This window comes from Miscanthus floridulus, chromosome 3, assembly GCF_019320115.1.
Source record: "Miscanthus floridulus cultivar M001 chromosome 3, ASM1932011v1, whole genome shotgun sequence".
Classification (NCBI taxonomy): Eukaryota; Viridiplantae; Streptophyta; class Magnoliopsida; order Poales; family Poaceae; genus Miscanthus; species Miscanthus floridulus.
Genome location: NC_089582.1, coordinates 122,313,447 through 122,332,962, shown reverse-complemented (window position 1 = coordinate 122,332,962; position 19,516 = coordinate 122,313,447).

The following is a 19,516-nucleotide window of genomic DNA, read 5'->3' as shown; positions in this document are numbered from 1 at the left end:
GTTTGTTTCTTTAATTACCTTACGTAGCTTTGCTTTAAATATTTCGACCAATCGCACCCCGCCTCTACCTACGATTATGAGCAGCTGAGCCTCACGGGCCATGCCTAGGCTCTAAGGTTGCAGCCTATGGGACGAATGGGCAGGTGCGAAAAAGAAAGAATAAAAAACAAAATTATGCTAAGGTAAAAATAAGGAACGAATGGGACAAGCTTCCCTAAACGAAGTGATTCTATCACAAAAACGAAACTAATTGTATTCATTAAATACACAAAAATGTTTACATGGGGGCTCCCCCATGAACTTAACTTTTTACATCTGCTAAACTACTTTTACTTTAATTCCTACTGTGGCTGCCCGGCGGCATCAGCTGATGGCGCGACCGGCGAAGGTAGGGGCTGCTCGCTCTCCGGCTAGATGACACTTGGCGTGGATGGAGGTGGGGCGAGTTCGCTTCTGACCCAGGCTCTACCCCATCCATAGTCTGGGTGATGTCCTCCAGGTGCATGCCTTCGACCGTGTCCGCACGACGGATATCCATCACCCACTACGCGGAGACTTACCCGGGCACCAACTGTACATGTGGTAGCAAGCTTTCCCCAAGCCCATGGATGGCCTCGGGGCTCCAGCCATCGGCGTACCCACTATAGATGGCGGCAAAGTCCAGCTTCGAGTGGTGCATCACCACTGATGTCAGCACCCCCAACGTTCCATAGAACATCCCATCGGAGATGAGGGCCCGAACCTCATTCGGCACCTCCACCAGTCACATAGTGGGCATGCTGGTACTTGGCGATGACCTAAAGACCTCTGAGACGGTGACCTGGGCGACATTGCAAAGCTGGTCGAGCTCCCCCTTGAGAGCATGTCGCTCTTCAAGGGACTTGGCCAATGCCTCCGCATTTTAGCCAATTGTCGCCCTGGCCATCTCTAGGTCCTGCTCCAGTAGCCCAACCTTTCTGCCCAGTTCTGGAAGAAGGATGATGAGCTCAGAAGCAAGTGAAAGGAAAAAAGACATCAACCAAAAGCAGAAAAGGTACGTACCAAGGTGGGTGTTCTCGAGGATGGAGAGCCCTTCCTCCTACCAAGTCACCTACTCACGTAGTCGAGTGTTCGCCTCCTCCATCCTAAGCACCTGGCCCTAGACCGCGAGCACTTCCTGGTCGACCTTCGACCGGGCCTTCTGCTCCAACTATAGGGCCTCTAGGGAACCCTGGAGCGCCACCTCGGTATCCGCCAAAGACTTCTAGAGGGATGCCTCAATCTCCACCTGGCAGACCTTCGCTGCCTCAAGCCCCCGCTCGGCTGTAGTCTCCCGGTCCGCCGCTCGTGCCTCGGTCGTCTCCGTCACTTAGTCTTGGGACTCGCGACGAGCGGACTCCAACTAGCACTCAAGCTCGGCGACCTACCGCGATGCCATGTCTTCCTACTCCATCCGGAGGAAATGAGACTTACGGCTTGACATCTCCTCTAGACCCAACAAAATGAGAAGCAAGCATGCTGAGGCAACCGACAAAAGACTAAGGAGTCAAGGACAAATGCAGGAAACTCACCTCTATGATGTAGGGCAGGTTGACCGTGACCACCTGCTGGATAGATTTGACCTGCTCTAGGGCCTCCTCTAGCTTCACCCTAGTTTGGGCAAGATCGGACTCCATCACAAGTCCTCTCCCCTAAGCACGTCCCAGAGCTGATCCTCCTGCTCATCCCAAAGGATGAACTAAACCTTCCTTAGGTCCTTGGGGTAGGGCCACACCAGGTCGGTCACCCCAAGCCCACAAGAAGGCCTAGCCAACGATTGGACCACCACCAGCTCCTACGATGGCACCGACGGATCCACCCTGTCACCTGCTTCGCCATCAGAGGAGACCTCCACTACCTTGATTTCACGGCCCGCCGGTGAATGTTCTGCCTCTAGCCTAGCCGTGTCTCCCCCCAACACCTCCGGCTCTAACCGAGAGGGTGAGCCATGCGGCCCTTCGCTCGGCGAGGTAGGGAGCCCGGTCTCCCTCTCCTCTTTTATCGCAGCCGGCAGGAAAGGGGCCACAAGGGTCACCTCTAACCCAACCATCGTTCTCAATGGGATCGCCACCAACATCGATGCCATCGCCATGCCGAACTTATGACTGGCTGGGAAGGCACCACCCTCAGAGGGGAAGGACACGCCGCCACTGGCCTACTCTCCCCACCGCTCATCATGGCTCGGTGCAGGCTAGGCATCCACTCCACCCGCATGGGAGCTGAGGTGATGCTCAACCCCATCAGGACTAGGCCCCTATCAAAAGGAACATGTCAGTCGCTCAAAAAACTCAACTATGAGATAAAAAAGAAACAAAAAAATACATACTGAAACGCAAGCGACAGGGCTCTGAAGCCCAGACCCACCGGCAATGGGCCTGCCGGACGAGGACCACTCACGGGTTGTGACTCATGCCCCCTCACTTCGACCAGGGGGAGTCGATCTAGCTCAGGACGCATTGATCAGAGCAGCTGGCGGGGCATCCCCCTGTTGTGGGTCACGCGCTGGCGCCAGCCCAGACGACGCGTGGGTACAAGCCAACTCCTCCGACCACCTAGCCTGCCATGCCGTGCCCAAAGCAGGTGGGGACAAGGCCGACGATGCATCCGAAGAGCGCGGCGACCGTGTTCACTTCGCCTCCTGCTCACCGACGGCGTCTGAGCTCGCGGCGTGCTTCCTTGGTGTGGCAGCGTCGCCGTGCCTCTTTGCCTCACGCCCACCGCCATTAGACGTGGCTGTAGGCTCATGACGCACCACTAAAGTCATGACCTCCTGGCCTCCCTCCTCCTCAGAGGAGATCACGTCGTAACCCACCTCCGAGGGGTCCTCCGACTCAAGCTCCACCTCGACGTCGCTCCTGTTCTCCCTGGCCCGCACGCGCCGGGTGATATCTTGCTCCTTCTGGTGCCTTCTCCAAGCCTTCTCAGCTCTCTTCTTCTACTTGGTGTCTGCCGCCTCCTTTAGGGTGGCTTACCGAGCTGCATCATCCGGCCCCTTCAGAAGATGCGGTCAGGACTTGTAGCACTTGAGTCCCTACAAAATGGATGACTCAAAGTCAAGATTATAGGAGAGCAGGATTGAAAGGGACACAAAATAAAGAAAGAAGAACATACCAGGTTGGACACCTTCGAAGCATGAAGAGCTTTAGGCTTTCCTTCAAGGGTCTCTTTGGCCCTCAGTTGCAGCACCCGATCGAGTCGGCTCCAGACTTCGTCCAATGCAAACTCATCCAATGATGCATGGTCAGGGTGCATTGGGCTAGTGTACATCCACATTGGCTGTGTCCTTTCCGCCAGTGGAGCGACCCTTTGGTGGAAGAAGATGTGGAACACCCGCACCCTATCCAGGCCCTGCTTCACCTGCTTATGGAGCTTCGCCCCGATGATCTCTAGCTTCTTGTTCTACTGGCTGGTGCAGCCCCACGACCAGCTTTCCTACCTCTCCGGCCTCCTACTGGTGAAAGGCGGGAATGGCACCTCTGTCGGGTTCCTAATGTAGAACCATTCCCCGTGCCACCCTCGATTAGAATCGTACGGGGTGTACGCGGGGTAGGCGCCTGATGCACTCAGTTTCTTCTACAAGGTGAAACCCCCAACCGGTGCGGTCCAAGGCGGGCCCCCCTCCAACAAAGCTCGCTGGAGAAGAGCCACCGGAAGAAGTCTATATGTGGCTCCATCCCAAGGAAGGCCTCACAGACAGTGACAAAGCCGATGATATGCAGCACCCTAGTCAGATTAAGGTGTTGCAGCTCCAGGCCCCACTCATTGAGCAACCCGTGCAGGAACCAGTGTGTAGGGTATCCTAGCCCATGCTCGTAGAAGGAGAGGAAGGAGATGACCTTGCCAGCCCAAGGACGTGGAAAATCCTCCCCACGGGAGCCCTCTAGTGAACCACCCCCTTCGATGGCGGCACCCCTTCTCGGTGAAGGTGGCCAGCACCAAGTCGCTCACAATAGATGACCTCTAGCTCGACATTACACTCTGGATTTGTGAATGGATCTATGAGTTCTCTCCTCTCCCTCGCTCTCCCCTTTCTCTCCTAGGAACCACCGTGGCACACAAATGCTCTTGGCAAGAAGGAAGAAGGAGGAAAGGCGGCGGTTGGGGGATAGGCGTAGGAATAGGATGAAAGCCCTCTCCCTTCCCCTATTTAAAGAGGAGGTGCATCAGTTGGGGAAATGTGAGGGATTAGGGTGAAAAACCTCTCCCTTCCCCCATTCAATGCGGATGGGATATGATAGGACATGCCCTAACCGATGGGACGCACCCTATTCGACAAGACAACGCCTAGTCAGATGAGACATAGCCTGGGTATGGCCCACCACTACCACATGCCATGCGCGAGAAACAAGGTGCAACTACGCGTAGGCGGCCCTCCACCTTCCCAGGCGAGACTTGGAAAGGCCCAACTATAGGATCTCTACCCAAGAGAGACCAACAGGCTTCCTTAGTCGATCGGACGGCTCATGCAAACGCCGAGAGACAGGTAAGGAGCAAAGGGATGCCCCATGTGGGCCATGCTGACTTCGTCATGAACGATGAGCGCGGATCCTGGTCAAACATATCCGATAGGAGCTCCTCAAACCCTATCACTCGAGTCATCAAGGTAATATTACCAACCCCTACTATTTCTTTATATGTTCATTCATTCATCTGCTGCCATTCATACATTCATGCATGCATTCACACATTCATTCATACACTCATTCATTCATCACATACATCTGAAGCATCGCATATGTAGTTAAATACATCACAACGCTCCATGTTGCGTCACGAAGCGGCAGTTGCCTCATTCAATATGAGCAACGACCGACCGAGGTTCGAAGGCCAGCCCATGAAGGGCTCGAGGTAGCCTCATGTCAAACAGAGCTAGAGAAGAAAATATAGATGAGCCCTGAGTGTCCCTCGCCCAGTCTGCTCCAAAGCAGACAGGGTCATCTCAACCTTCTCGTTCAATCCTAACCTCGAGCCATGCCCATAGAATCTCTATCGAGGGGAGGTCAGCGGGCCACCTGGGTCGGTCTCTGAAACAACCTAGGCATCTACCGAGACACAGGTTAAGGAGCACTAGAATGCCACATGAGGGCTATGCCGACCCCATCATGAACGACGAACCTAGATTTCACACGAACATGCCCATTAGCGAGCTCACCGAGCGCGTCACTCGAGCCATCGAGACAAGCGACATTAGCTTAGCCCCTCCGGTTGGGAAAAACCACGGACAGGGTAACGCACAAAAAACTCAAACCGACCCCTACCGAGCCCAATAGGGCTCAAGGGCTCAGGACACTCGATCCCTTGGCCCGTCCGATGCCTGAATCCATGACTCCAACTCGCCCGATCCCTCGGCCTGTCTGACGCCTAGATCCATGACTCTGACTCGCCTGATCCCTCGTTGCGCCCAATGCCTAGATCTGTGACTCTGACTCGCCCGATCTCTCGGCCTATCTGATGCTTGGATCTATGACTCTGACTCACCCGATCCCTCGTTGCACCCAGTGCCTAGATCCATGACTCTGACTCACTCGATCCCTTGACCTGTCCAATGCCTGGATCTATGACTCTAACTTGCCTAATCCCTCGTTGCACCCAGCGTCTAGATCCATGACTCTGACTCGCCCGATCCAACTCTCTCGATCCATCATTGCGCCTAGTGCCTAGGTCCGTAAGTCTATCTCGCCCAATCCCTCGACCTGTCCGACGCCTAGGTCCATGACTCCGATGCACCCGATCCCTCATTGCACTTAGTGCCAGGATCCGTGACTCCGACTCGCCTGATCCCTCGGCCCATCCGACGCCTAGATCCATGACTCTAACTCGCTCGATCCCTCGTTGCGCCTAGTGCCTGGATCTGCGACTCTGACTCACCTGATCCCTCGGCCCATCCAACACCTGGGTCCGCAAGTCCATCTCGCTTGATCCCTCGGCTGTCCCTCAGCTGCGCCCGACTCCTTGGTCCGCAAGTCCATCTCACCTGATCCCTTGGCTACACCTTGGCGCGCTCGACGCCCTAGTTAACGACTCCATCTCACCCAGTCCCTCGGCCATGACAAAACACCTAGGACCACGCTCCTAGAAATGATGGGTCAAAAACTAGGAAGAGGAAGCTACACCCACCGAGGTGCACACTCACGCCCGCTAACAAACCCCCAGGCGATTCTGCCTGAATCACCCGGGGGCTACACCCATGGGTGCGCTCGCGCACACTCGCTATCGAAACAAAAAATTCCTCCACTAGCAACACCAAAAAAACCCTAGATGATTCTACCCAAAATTGTCCAGGGGCTCAGGGGCTACCCCGTGGGTGCGCGCGCTGTCAAGACAAGAATCCCCCAAACGATTCTACCCGAATCGCCCAACGGCTCGGGGGCTCCTGTCGGGTTCATAAACCTAGGGTCCCTCATGGACCTGCTTCCTAGCAAAGGCTCGGCCTATCAGACAATGTTGTGAATGACGCACAACTCCTGAGCCGTCCCAAAAACCTAACGACATGCCAGAAGGCCGATCCAATCTCCGACCGAAAGGCCTAGCCAAGAAGGAACGGCGCCCGCCCGCCTCCAACTCCGACCCTCCTCTCCAACCGGAAGGCCTCGCTTTTGGCTCTAGCCCGCCTCTCCGACCGAAAGTCCTCACTTCCGACTCTAGCCCACGTCTCCGACCGAGGATGCACCAAACCTCTGCTTACAGCTCTTCTCCGACTAGCGCAATCGGAGCCGACTGGGACCAACCGACCGGGGACGTCCGCTCGGTGAGAACCTAGGAAACAGACAGAGCAAGTAAGGCAGGATGCTCAAGTCAAAAGCAATACCAAGGACCATACCCTATACACCTACAGCATAATACCCTGTACACCTATAGGGCAGTACTGACGAGACATGTCAAAAGGGTGCCCTACAACCTTCCAGGCATGTTGTTTACACCAAAATTTAGGAGAAAGAACGTGGGAACTCGCAGGCTTTCAAGGTTGTGCCAGTCTAGAAAGATCGATGTTAGCTAATTCAAAAACAACTCTGGAATCAGATATATATTATGGTGACGTCAGCAGACAGCAATGATGAACTACGGTTGGCACCGGGAAATTATATGTCGGACTCTACAAAAAAGGAAAAATTAGTGTCGGTGTTTCGTACAAGCACCGGCAAGTAAATTTATAGTAATGCGCGTTAGGCTCGGATGGTGTGCTAAAGGACACAGAATTTATACTGGTTCGGGCGGAACGTCCCTACGTCCAGTTTGTTGCTGCTTGTGTTATTAGCACCGTGTTCGATCTGTAGTAAGGGATACAAACTGCCGAGAGAGGGACTTGTCCCAAGTCCCTTGATCGAAGGGCTGAGAGGTGGTCAAGAGCTTCGTAGCTGCTTGAATGTGTGTAAGTGCGTTCTATTGTTCGGTCCTATTTTTTGCCGTCCGTTTGATGGAGGATATGCCTCCCCTTTTATAGATGAAGGGGCTGGCTTTACAAGGGTGAGAGCTCTAGGATGCGTACTCTGCTTACCTTGTGGCTCATGTCTACCTGGTCCGGTCCTTCCTTCTGATGAGTGTGAAGGAAGATAAGTGCTTAAGATGTCGTCAATATCTCTGTAAGATGTCAGATCAGTCACAGCATGCTGCCCCCAGGGTATGGGCTGTAGTACCGTGGTTTTGACTTAGGGGCCTCCCCCAGCCTTGCTCCACACGCCTTCTGGTTCCCATGATTCCTGTTGGGAGAATTCGGGGTCGGGGTCCGGTGTAGCGCCGTGGCCAAGGCTCTCTGACTTGGAGGACCTGAGGGGTCGGGAAGAGGGCCCCCCCCCGCTTCCCTGGTTCCACAGCGCGGTGATGGAGTATCCGTCGTTCGTGGAGATAGCAAATCCGTTCTTGGAGTGTAGCGGTTGTCGTATATCTTCGTTGGGTTCCGCGTCCCAGAGCTGAAGGCGGCGCCTACAACTCTACAGAGTGAGGTGCACGCGCCTGTAATGCCTTTTGGGCTCTGCGGCGCCCGGAAGGGTCTAAAGCGTCAGTCCTGTTGTTCCCTGGCAGTTCTTTTCTTGTCAGGGTGCAGGGTATGGTCGTTGGAGCCATGGTTGACCCGAACGTCTTGTCTTGTCCTGTACCCATCGTTATGAGGGACAGATATCGATCAGGGCGAGGTTCGTTCTGGGCCGTCGGATGAGACGGAGGCTAGTCCCTATCTCTTGGGCGAGACTAACCCTATCCCTCCGGGATCGGGCGAGGCAGAATCTATCCCTTAGCCCTCGGGCGAGACCGAGCCCGCCCTATAGGCGTCGGGCGAGACGGAGATTAGCCTTGAACCTTTGGGGCGAGGCAGGGTTATCCCATAAAGGCGTCGGGTGAGGCTGACCCCACCCCTCCGGGATCGGGCGAGACGGAACTCATCCCTCAGCCCTCGGGCGAGACCGATCCCGTCCTCAAGGCGTCGGGCGAGACGGAGCTTATCCCTCGGTCCTCGGGCGAGACCGAGCCCGTCCCAAGGGTGTCGGGCGAGGCGGAACCGAACTTCTGTCATTCGAACAAAGGATGACATGGCGCCCTTATGCGTCCAGAAGTTTTTTACGTTCGGTGGTCATCGGTTCCACCTTCTCGGGTACCCCGGTATTAGGTCCCCGACAGTAGCCCCCGAGACTCTAGGTGATTCGGGCAGAACCGCCTGGAGGGTGTTTTTTGATTTTGCCGAAGCTAAATTGCCGGAGGGTGCGCGCGAGCGCACCCGATGGGTGTAGCCCCCGAGCCCCCGGGTGACTTGAGTAGAGTCGCTCGGGGGGTTGTATCGGCCCCTTCGCGGGTAAGGCTGAAGGACTTAGTTTTGCATCAACTGGGTGTTTCTTCGAGTGGGTCATGGCGTCCCGTTCGCTAGGGACTGATTCGGAGCTATCCCAACTGGCGCTTCTGCCCTCGATGGCGGTTTGTTCGCGGATTCCTTCTTAGTTGGGCCGGCCGGCGAGTTTCTGGGCTCTAGGTGGGCCAAAGAGAAAGGAACAGGCCTTTGTGGCCTGCGCTTCCCTGGTGGTAGAGAGTCCGGATTTGTTTGGGGAAGGCGAACCGTCCGCCGAGATTTTTGGGATAAGGAGATAGGGACTGCGGGCGCGTGTCCCGCGACGCGACGCGGGGGCGCGCGTGGCAGGCCCGGAGATCGAGGCGGACGGTTGCCTTTCTCGTGTCCGTCGCCCCCTATAAAAACCGCGGGGTTCGCCCCCAGGGTTCCGTATTTCGCTCCCCTTCCTTTGCGTTCTGAGACATCCGCCGCCAATCTTCCCAGCTCCTTACGCCCGCATCGCCGCCGTCGACCGGCCTGCGTTCGTGTTCCAGCCGCCATTAAGCTCGCGCCTGCCCTTCCCCCCTACTGCCTCAATGGAGTTGTGGGGCAGATCAAGCATCTCTTCCCGGCGTCTGGAGGGCCTCGTTCGCCGTGGCCTTCTCCGCCCACAATCCGCCGTCCAGGAGTGGTTGCTTCCTGGCGACGAGGGCGAGCCGGTGCCGCCTGAAGGGTATGTCGTCTCTTTTGCCCTCTTCCATGAGCGGGGTTTCGGGGTACCCGCGCATAGATTCCTTCGGGGGCTATTAGATTACTATGAGGTAGAGCTGCAGCATCTAACTCCCAATGGGATACAGCATATGGCAGCGTTTGTTGCCCTGTGCGAGGGTTTCCTGGGGATCGATCCCCATTTTGATCTGTGGCGGCATTTCTTTAGCGTTAGTCTGTCGAAGAGGAAGATTGGGGGGAAAGAAGTGGACGCACCGATGGGATGTGCCAGCATTCACCTGCGCCATACCCGATCGAAGGGCTACCCGTACATGCGTCTGGCCACATCCAACAAGGGATGGCATTCGCAATGGTTTTATGTTAGGGATGATGCGAGTGCCCCCCTGCCGAAGTACACCGGACGTCTTATTGCGGATGCTCCGGCGTCATGGGGCTGGGGCGTCCAGACTAAAGACAAGAAGCACATCTCCGACCTTCTCTCCGCCCTCCATGCTCTGAAGGGTCGGGGTGTAAAGGGGTCGGGGATTATCGGTGCTTACCACGCGAGGAGGGTGGCGCCATTGATGGCGCGCGTGCTTCCCCTGCATCGGATGATGCCAGGGATATCGTTCGAGGGAACGGTGCTCGTTGACGAGGCGCTCCCTTATTCGGAAGTGGCGCAGCGTGTCAAGGAGGCGACGGAGCCGACGAAGGATTCTGCCGGCATGGTCCTCGACATCGTGTATCCGGTGCCCGGGCATCCTCCAATGCGGCCGGAGCCTGGGTTCTTCGAATTCGTAAGCCCTCTTCCCCTGCACTCTTTTCTTTCTCCTGAATCTCCCTTTTTAATACTTGCTTTTGTGATGTTGGGGCTAGCCGAGGGGGCTAGTCTTCAAGGATAGTCCGGCTCCACTGCCGAAGGACAGGGCTGTGGCGGCGGCGAATCGACTCGCGGCCGAGCGGGACAAGAAGGCAAAGGAGGAGATGAAGAAGGCGAAACGACTGAAGCAGGAGGCACGGGATCGGGGAGAGGACGTGAGCAGTGAGGATGACGATGATGATGATGATGATGATGGCGACGACGAGGTAGCCGTCGACGTGGATTGGGGCGTCCTGGAGGATGAGGAAACGCTGACAAGTGGCCACCCATCCGTGCAGGGGCCCTTTGCTTTTCACGCAGAGGGAAGTGAATCAATGAGATCGGTGGAGGCCGGCGAGTCCGCCGCTTCGCACGGCGTGCCAGCCGAAGATCGGTGGACGGGGGGCGCTGGGCCTGCTGCCGCCGACCCTGAGGCGATCGTGGAAGAGGGTAGTACCGGGGCCGCGCCCGGCTCTGATGCCGCGCCCTGCGAGGTGATGGAGGGGAGCAGCTCTGGTGCTACACCCCACGAGACGAGGGAGGGGGACGGCTCCGGCGCCGCGCCCGACGAGACGATGGAGGGGAGTGACTCCGGCGCTGCGCCCGACGAGATGAACCCTCCTGCCCCAGAGCAGGGGGCAGGCAAGAAACGGTCCCGTCCGGACGAGTCAGGACAGGGATCTAGGGATCCGTCCCCAAAACGCTTCCGCCGGCCGAGGACATCAACGTAAGCTCCTGACTCCTCTGTGTTCACCTTTTTTCCATTTTTATTTTGACTTAATCGGTTATTACCTTTGTGTAGGTTCCTGCGGACGGGTCACCCCCTGGGGCTGGCGCCCAAGAAGAGTCTCGCCCTTCAAGCGGGACAGACGGCGTCGCCTGGAGTCACCCCTGTTTCGGGCAGGGATGGTGCCGATGTAGGGGCCGCGTTGGCCGAACCGACGGCGTCCACGGCGGCTCCCACGCCCGCGGAGGCTATTGAACGAGCGGCTTCTTTCGTGGCGGGCGTGGAAGAGCCGGCCGAGGACCGTGTGCCGCCGGTGATCGTGACTGCGCCGAGCCAGGATCAGCTGGGCGCGGTCGGGGTGGCACCCGAGAGCGTGGTGCAATCCGCGCCGCCAGGTGCCCATGTGGATCCGCCCGTGGCGCCCGAAGTGGTCCAGACGGAGGAGGGTCCAGCCGGAGGGTCCTTGAGTACGGCGGTGGTGCCGCACAGGGTCAGGAGGGAGCCACCACCGGCCCCTTTGTCGGGAGGAAGCCGCTCCCCTGCGCGGGGGGAGCCGCCGCTTCAGTGGATGGCTGCTCAGGACCCGACGTCGGCTCTTTTCTCGCTCGATGATCATTCCGAGAGTATGGAGCGAGAAGGTCTTGACATCGGGATTTCGACCATGCTGAACGCCCTGGACCAGGCCAGAGGAGCCCTCCGTGAGATCGTTATCCCTACCTCTCAGGTATTTTCTGGACTTTTCTTTTTTCTTTCTTCGTGTGTTTGTGGGTTCTCGCACTTCTGATATCAGTCTTCTTCTTCAGATTCTTGTTGCTCGTAGCCGGAAAAAATCCCAATTCCTCCGCGAGCAGAAGGCGGAGCGGGATCGCCTCTCCGAGGAGGCCCGGCTGCGAGCAAACATGGCCGCCCAGCTTGCCATCGTCCAGGAGCGGGAGGCTCAGGCACGTCAAGATGCGGAGGAGGCGCACGGGATGTTCGAGGACCTGTCGGCGAGGTCTAAACTGGATGGAGAGGAGATTGCCAAACTCACAAAAGAGCGAGACGAGTTGCTGCAGAGGAATGCCGCGGCCAATGAGAAGGCCGGCGAAATCCTGAAGGAGCTGGAGATGGAGCGGGACCTCCGGCAGAAGGCCGAGAGTAGGGCCACAGCCCTCCAGCAGAGGGTGGACGAGGACGTCGAGGTGATCCGCTCTCTCTGGGCGGAGCTTGATGACGCGGTGAAAGGAAAGTTGAGTGCCGAGAACGCCGCCACCAAGCTGGAGAAAGAGGCTGCCTATACGCGCAGGGCCCTTCAGGCGGAGAGCGATGAGCATGATCTTCTACAAACTGCGGTCGGGGTGGTCCTTAACGCCCTGAGTGTGACGGAGCCGGTGGAGACCAGCCCGCTCGCGGCTCGTGTCGGAGGTATCACGGCTCGGGTGGGCCAACTTGAGGAGAGTGCCTTTCACGCCGGGATTACCCAGGCCTTCACCGTCGCCCACGCCCATTATGAGAAGGAAATAAACCTGAGGGTGATGAGCGAAGGCTTTCCGTCCACCTACGAGGATGAAGAGCTGGAGGAAATGGAGAAGATGGTCGCTCCCCTTGCGAAGAACCTGGCAGATAGTCTGAAAGAAATGGTTCTCCCTTCGCGGGAGTAATTAGTCGAACAATTTTGAGAACAGCTTATATGTAATATGTGGACAAGTGTCGGTATTTTCGAGTCTGGACGCCTTTCGTGCCTTTGCGTCTTAATTTCGTTTTGTTTGATTTTTTGCGATTTGATTTTTTACGGTCTTACCAATATGTTCCCCTGAACTATGCCGCTGATTATAATGCGAGGAGATTGAGGAGGTAGCCGTACCTTAACAGCCCCCGAGTAAGGTCCGACCCCCGCACCTGCCTGGGGTCGGGTGTTACTGGAGACCGGAATCGTGGTTTTGGTGACAATGGTCGTCATCGCAATAATCCCCGCCCTGTCTTCCAACAGAAATCCCAACTGGGGACTCTATGGGCTCGGCAAGGTAGGGCCTTTGTCCCTGCATTGTTTGGCCCGAGCCCCCGAGCCTTGTCAGGGTCTGATAGGGGTCGGCCGTTATTTGCGTGTTACCCCGTCCTCGGTTTTCGCAATCGGAGGGGCTGAGTGAACGACACTTGCCTCGACGGCTTGAGTACCGTGCTCAACGAGCTCGCTAACGGGTACGTTCGTGCGGAATCCGGGTCCATCATTTGCTGATGGGGTCGGCAGAGCCCTCTGGTGGCACTCCACAACTTCTTAACCCGCCTCCCGGCAGATGCCTGAGTCGTTCGATAAGCTCAGGGGGCCCGATGGCCTCTCCTCGATGGAGATTCTGTGGGTTTGGCTCGAGGTTAGAATCGAACGAGAAAAGGTCGAGACGTCCCGGTTTGCTTCTGAGCGGGGTCGGGCAGGGCCGCTGAGGCTCGTCTCGGTTATTTCTCCCTGGCTCTGTTCGGCGTGAGGCGGCCTCGAGCCCTTCGCGGGCCGACCTTCGAACCTCAGCCTGTTGTTGCCTATATCGGATAAGGCGACAGCCGGTTCGTGGTGCGACACGAATCATTGGGATGCAATTTTTTGCATATGAAATGTTTTGAATGCAAGATTTAATTGAAAATAAAGGCGGTGACGTTACCTTGGTGGTATGAGTGGCGGAAAAGCTCCTACCAGATGGGTTCGGGTCCTGACGTTTGTGACGAGGTTGGAAAAACCTGCGTAAGAATTGCCCATTTTTTTGTGTCTCGGTGACGATCCGAGCCGTTCGATTAACTTGGGCAATCTGACAGCTGTAGGCGGACCCCTCCGATTCCTTCTTTGAGAAAGGCGGACGTCGGAACTAGAGACGCGAGAGGCGTTTGAGCATGATTTTTCTGGTGAACAGAAACATCGTAGCTATCGGGGCGTAGGGTTTGCTAGTTCGTCCAGTTTTACTCAAAGCTTTGTGCCTGAATGTCGCGCCTTTAGTTTCACGCGTACGGAGGGGTCGGATGAAGAGGATGTCTGGATTGGTAGTCATCCTCGACAGCCCCCGAGTGATGTTCGCGCCCCTGCTATTTGACGGGGTCGGAATCTTGCGAACAAATTTTAACGCATAAAATATGAAAGCTGAGAGGCTTATCTTTCTTTGGTCGTTCGTTCGTCGTGTCTTCTGGGCCGAACGGTCAACCCAGAAGATCTGAATGGTCCCGTCATTGAGTCGTCCGTGGTCCTTTCGCCTTTCCTGAGTTATTGCGCCTCCTCCTTAAATAGGGAGGGGGAGAGGAGTTCTCATCCCACCTCCCCTTCTGCCTCCGAGCCGCTATCTCTCCTTCTTCTTCCTTTCCGCCAAACGCGTCCGTGCGTCGCGGTGGTTCCTGAGTGTGGAAGAGTAATGCCAGAGAGAGAAATAGAGGACTTACAAACTTGCTCGTGATTCTGGTGCGTGATGTCGAGCCGGAGGTTATCCAACGTAGATGAGATGGTGCGCGCGGCCCTTGGTGAGGAGTCGCTGCTGCTGAAGGAGAAAAGGCGTCGATGGGCGTCGCACGTCGTTGACTGCGCCGTCGTTCGCTGCGCTCCTTCCTTGGCGGGAGGCGTTTCCTGCCCATGCGCCGTTGTCAGGGTTATGGCTGGGGACGATGGCGTAGTCCCCAGACGCCATGACGGTGGCGTTGCTGCCGGGGTCGCGCCTGACGACGATGGCGTAATCCCCGGACGCTCCGGCGGGGGTGTTGCTGCCGGGGTTGCGCCTGACGACGATGGCGTAGACCCCGGACGCTCCGGCGGGGGTGTCATAGATGGTGGCGCCTTCGAGAATCCAGCGAAGATGTCGCCGATGGAGAGCGTGGTGCGGCGCCCGTGGTAGACGAGCTGGCCCGTGTACATGCCCTCGACGTCGCCGATGGAGAGCGTGGCACGGCGGCCGCAGTGGACAAACTGGCCCGTGTACATGCCCTCGACGTCGCCGATGGAGAGCGTGGCGCGGCGATCGCAGCGGCACTTGTGGTAGAGCTGAGCCAAGACTGTAATGAAATAACGTTGTGGGGAAGCCCCCGAGTAAACAGTCTTCAGAGTATTATTGTTCCTTTTTGGTACTGACATCGCTTTGTAAGTAGTGAATTCGTGCAAAAAATGAATAAGATTACACCCTTCGCATGTGGCAAGTCATTTTAGCGCTTTCCAGCTCTTTTCATGGTCTAAGTCATAGGAGGCTAGGAACGTGGGCAAACTAATTCTGATTGAACTGGTGAGCAAAGAGGTTGCAGCCGCTGGGGCGTGGGTGTCTCGCAGTCCTACCAGTTGTATTCAGAATTGGTTCCCAAGATCTTAGCCCTCGAGACTTATTCACGAGGCGAATGGAAAACTTAGACAATGTTTGCAAGTATAACACGGGATTTTTTACAAGCGTAATACTTGTATTACACATGACATATGTTACGATCACATGCCAGCCCCCGAGTGAGGCCTGACCCCTCGCGATTTGCAGGGGTCGGTAGTCACTAAGGAATGGGGCTCTGTTAAGACAAAAACTGATAAGGAAAAGTGTAAGCTTATTTTAAGGATAGAAACGACGTAGCTGCTCAATGTTCCAGGCGTTGGTGAAGACCTCGCCTTTAATGGTTTTCAACCGGTAGGCGCCTGGGCGAAGTATTTCCGCGACGATGTAGGGCCCTTCCCAGGGCGGGGAGAGTTTGTGGCGATCCTTGTTGCTCTGCACAAGACGGAGGACGAGGTCTCCGACGTTGAAGGCTCGACCCCGCACCTGTCGGCTGTGGTACCGCCGTAACGCTTGCTGGTAGTTAGCTGAACGGAGGAGGGCGATGTCGCGGGCTTCGTCCAGCTGGTCCATGGCGTCTTGGTGAGATGCCTCGGCTCCCTGTTCGTCATATGCTCTTATTCTTGGTGCTCCATAATCAAGGTCCGTCGGGAGAACGGCTTCGGAACCGTAGATCATGAAGAAGGGTGTGTAGCCGGTGGCCCGGCTGGGAGTCGTCCTTAGGCTCCAGAGCACAGCCGGGAGCTCAGCGAGCCAACGTGCGCCGAACTTGTTCAACCGGTTGAAAATTCTGGGTTTGAGGCCTTGAAGAAGCATGCCGTTCGCGCGCTCGACCTGGCCGTTCGTTCGGGGGTGCGCGACGGCTGCCCAATCGATTCGGATGTGTTGTTCATCACAGAAACGAACGAATTTCCTACCGGTGAACTGCGTGCCGTTGTCTGTGATGATGGAGTTCGGTACTCCAAAGCGATGGATGATGTCGAGAAAGAACAGCACAGCTTGTTCGGATTTGATTGTGGATATCGGTCGAGCTTCAATCCATTTTGTGAACTTGTCTATGGTGACAAGCAAGTGGGTAAAGCCCCCGGGCGCCTTTTTAAGTGGCCCAACCAGGTCAAGCCCCCAGACCGCGAAGGGCCATGTGATGGGGATCATCTGGAGAGCTTGGGCCGGGAGGTGTGTTTGCCGAGCGTAGTATTGGCACCCTTCGCAGGTGCGTACAATTTGCTCGGCATCGGCCACTGCGGTGGGCCAATAGAAACCCTGTCGGAACGCCTTCCCCACCAAGGTTCTTGGTGCGGCATGGTGACCGCATGCCCCACCGTGGATGTCGCTCAGAAGGAGTTTTCCCTGTTCGCCAGGGATGCAAAGTTGCAGAATTCCGATGTGACTTCGTTTGTAGAGTTCGCCCTCTACAAAAACGAAGGATTTGGCGCGTCGCGCGAGCCGTCGGGCTTCTGTCTTGTCGGTTGGTAGTGCGTCGTGAAGGAGATAGTCGATGTAAAGCGTTCTCCAGTCATCGGGAGGATTGGACTCCATTGCTGGGTCTTCTTCAAGTTCCATGACCTCGGGGCCGGGAGGGTCAGTTGGCGGATCGGCCTTGGGGGTCGGAGCAGAAGGGCCATCGTCGGCTTGTTCCGACCCCGTGTAGCGTACCGAGGGTTTGCGTTGGTCACTGGCGAAGACGCCTGTTGGAACTGGCTCTCGGCTGGACGCTGCTTTTGCGAGTGTATCGGCCGCTTCGTTGAGGCGCCTGGGGATATGATTGAGTTCGAGGCCGTCGAATTTGTCCTCCAGACGTCGGACCTCTTGACAATATGCCTCCATCTTGGTGTCGTGGCAACCCGACTCTTTCATGACCTGGTTGACGACCAGCTGAGAGTCGCCCCTGACGTCAAGGCGTCGGATGCCCAACTCGATGGCGATTCGTAGGCCGTTGATGAGCGCTTCGTATTCTGCTGTATTGTTTGATGAGGGAAAATGAAGCCGAACCATGTACCTCATGTGGACCCCGAGGGGGGATACAAAGACTAGTCCTGCTCCGGCGCCCTTCTTCATCAGCGATCCGTCGAAGTACATTATCCAGTACTCTTGATCGACGGCTGCTGGTGGCATCTGGACCTCGGTCCACTCCGCGATGAAATCAGCCAGTGCCTGAGATTTGATCGCCGTTCGGGGCACATAAGAAATGCCCTGATCCATCAGCTCGAGTGCCCACTTTGCGGTTCTTCCCGTAGCGTCGTGGCTACGAACGACCTCGCCGAGGGGGAACGACGTCACTACTGTCACGGGGTGTGATTCGAAGTAGTGGCGTAGCTTCCTCTTGGTGATGAGGACGGTGTAGAGGAGTTTCTGGATCTGGGAGTAGCGGGTTTTGGAGTCGGATAACACCTCGCTGATGAAATATACAGGGTGCTGCACCTTGAAGGCGTGCCCCTCTTCTTCTCGCTCTACTATCAAGGCGGAGCTAACCACTTGGGTGGTGGCCGATATATATAGTAGGAGAGATTCTCCATCGCATGGAGGAATTAGGACCGGCGGCTTGGTTAAAAATCGTTTAACCATGTCAAGTGCTTCCTGAGCCTCGGCTGTCCACTCGAAGCGGTCAGTTTTCTTCAGGAGTCGATAAAGGGGGAGTCCTCGTTCGCCGAGGCGTGAAATGAATCGACTGAGAGCGGCAAGGCACCCGGTGATCCTCTGAACCCCCTTTATGTTTTGGATCGGGCCCATCCTCGTGATGGCTGATATCTTCTCTGGGTTGGCTTCGATGCCACGCTCGGAGACGATAAAGCCAAGCAACATGCCCCTCGGGACCCCGAAAACACATTTTTCGGGATTGAGCTTGATGCCGTTCGCCCGGAGTTTCGCAAAGGTTCGCTCAAGGTCGGCGACAAGGTGGTCAGCCCGCTTGGATTTGACTACGATGTCGTCGACATAGGCCTCAACGGTTCACCCGATGAGATCTCCGAAGCAACTAAGCATACAGCGCTGGTACGTTGCCCCAGCGTTTTTCAAACCAAACGGCATCGAAACGTAGCAGAATGATCCGAAGGGCGTGATAAAAGATGTCGCGAGTTAGTCGGACTCTTTCATCGCGATCTGATGGTAGCCTGAGTATGCGTCGAGGAAACAGAGGGTTTCGCACCCCGAGGTGGAATCGACTATTTGGTCTATTCGGGGCAAAGGAAATGGATCCTTTGGACACGCTTTGTTGAGACCAGTATAATCAACACACATTCTCCATTTCCCACTCTTTTTTCGGACAAGAACAGGATTGGCTAACCACTCTGGGTGGTATACTTCCTTAATGAATCCTGCGGTCAGTAGTTTGGCTATCTCCTCGCCGATGGCTCTGCGTTTCTCCTCGTCGAAGCGGCGCAGGCGTTGTTTCACCGGCTTGGAGCCCGGGAGGATCTGGAGGGTATGCTCGGCGACCTCCCTCGGGATGCCCGGCATATCCGAGGGTTTCCACGCAAAGATGTCCTTGTTGGCGCGGAGGAAGTCGACGAGCGCGCTTTCCTATGCGGAGGAGAGCGCGGTCCCGATTCGGACTTTTTTGCCCTCGGAGCTACTGGGATCCAAGAGGACGTCCCTGGAACCCTCTGCTGATTCGAACGATCCGGACGACTTCTTTGCGTCGGGTGTCCCTTCAGTGACCTCCTCCCTGAGGGTGGCGAGCTCTTCGGACGCGATGACCGCGGATGCGTGTCCGCAGCATTCGACCTCGCACTCGTAAGCGCGCTGGAAGGAGGTGCCGATGGTGATGACCCCACGGGGGCCCGGCATCTTCAGCTTCAGGTATGTGTAATTGGGTATGGCCATGAACTTCGCGTAACATGGTCGCCCCAGAATGGCGTGGAAAGTCCCCGGGAATCCCACTACATCGAAGGTGAGGGTCTCAGTCCGGTAATTGGATCGATCCCCAAAAGTGACGGGCAGGTCAATCTGCCCTAGTGGCACAGCTTGCCTTCCTGGCACGACGCCATGGAAAGGTGCTCGGACGGGGCGGAGGCGCGTTCGGTCGACGCCCATCTCGTCGAGCGTCTTGGCGTACATGATGTTGAGGCCGCTGCCCCCATCCATCAGTACCTTGGTGAGCCGCTTTGGACCGACGATCGGGTCGACGACAAGCGGATACCTTCCCGGGTGTGGGATGGCATCCGGATGGTCGGTCCGGTCGAAGGTTATGGCGGATTCCGACC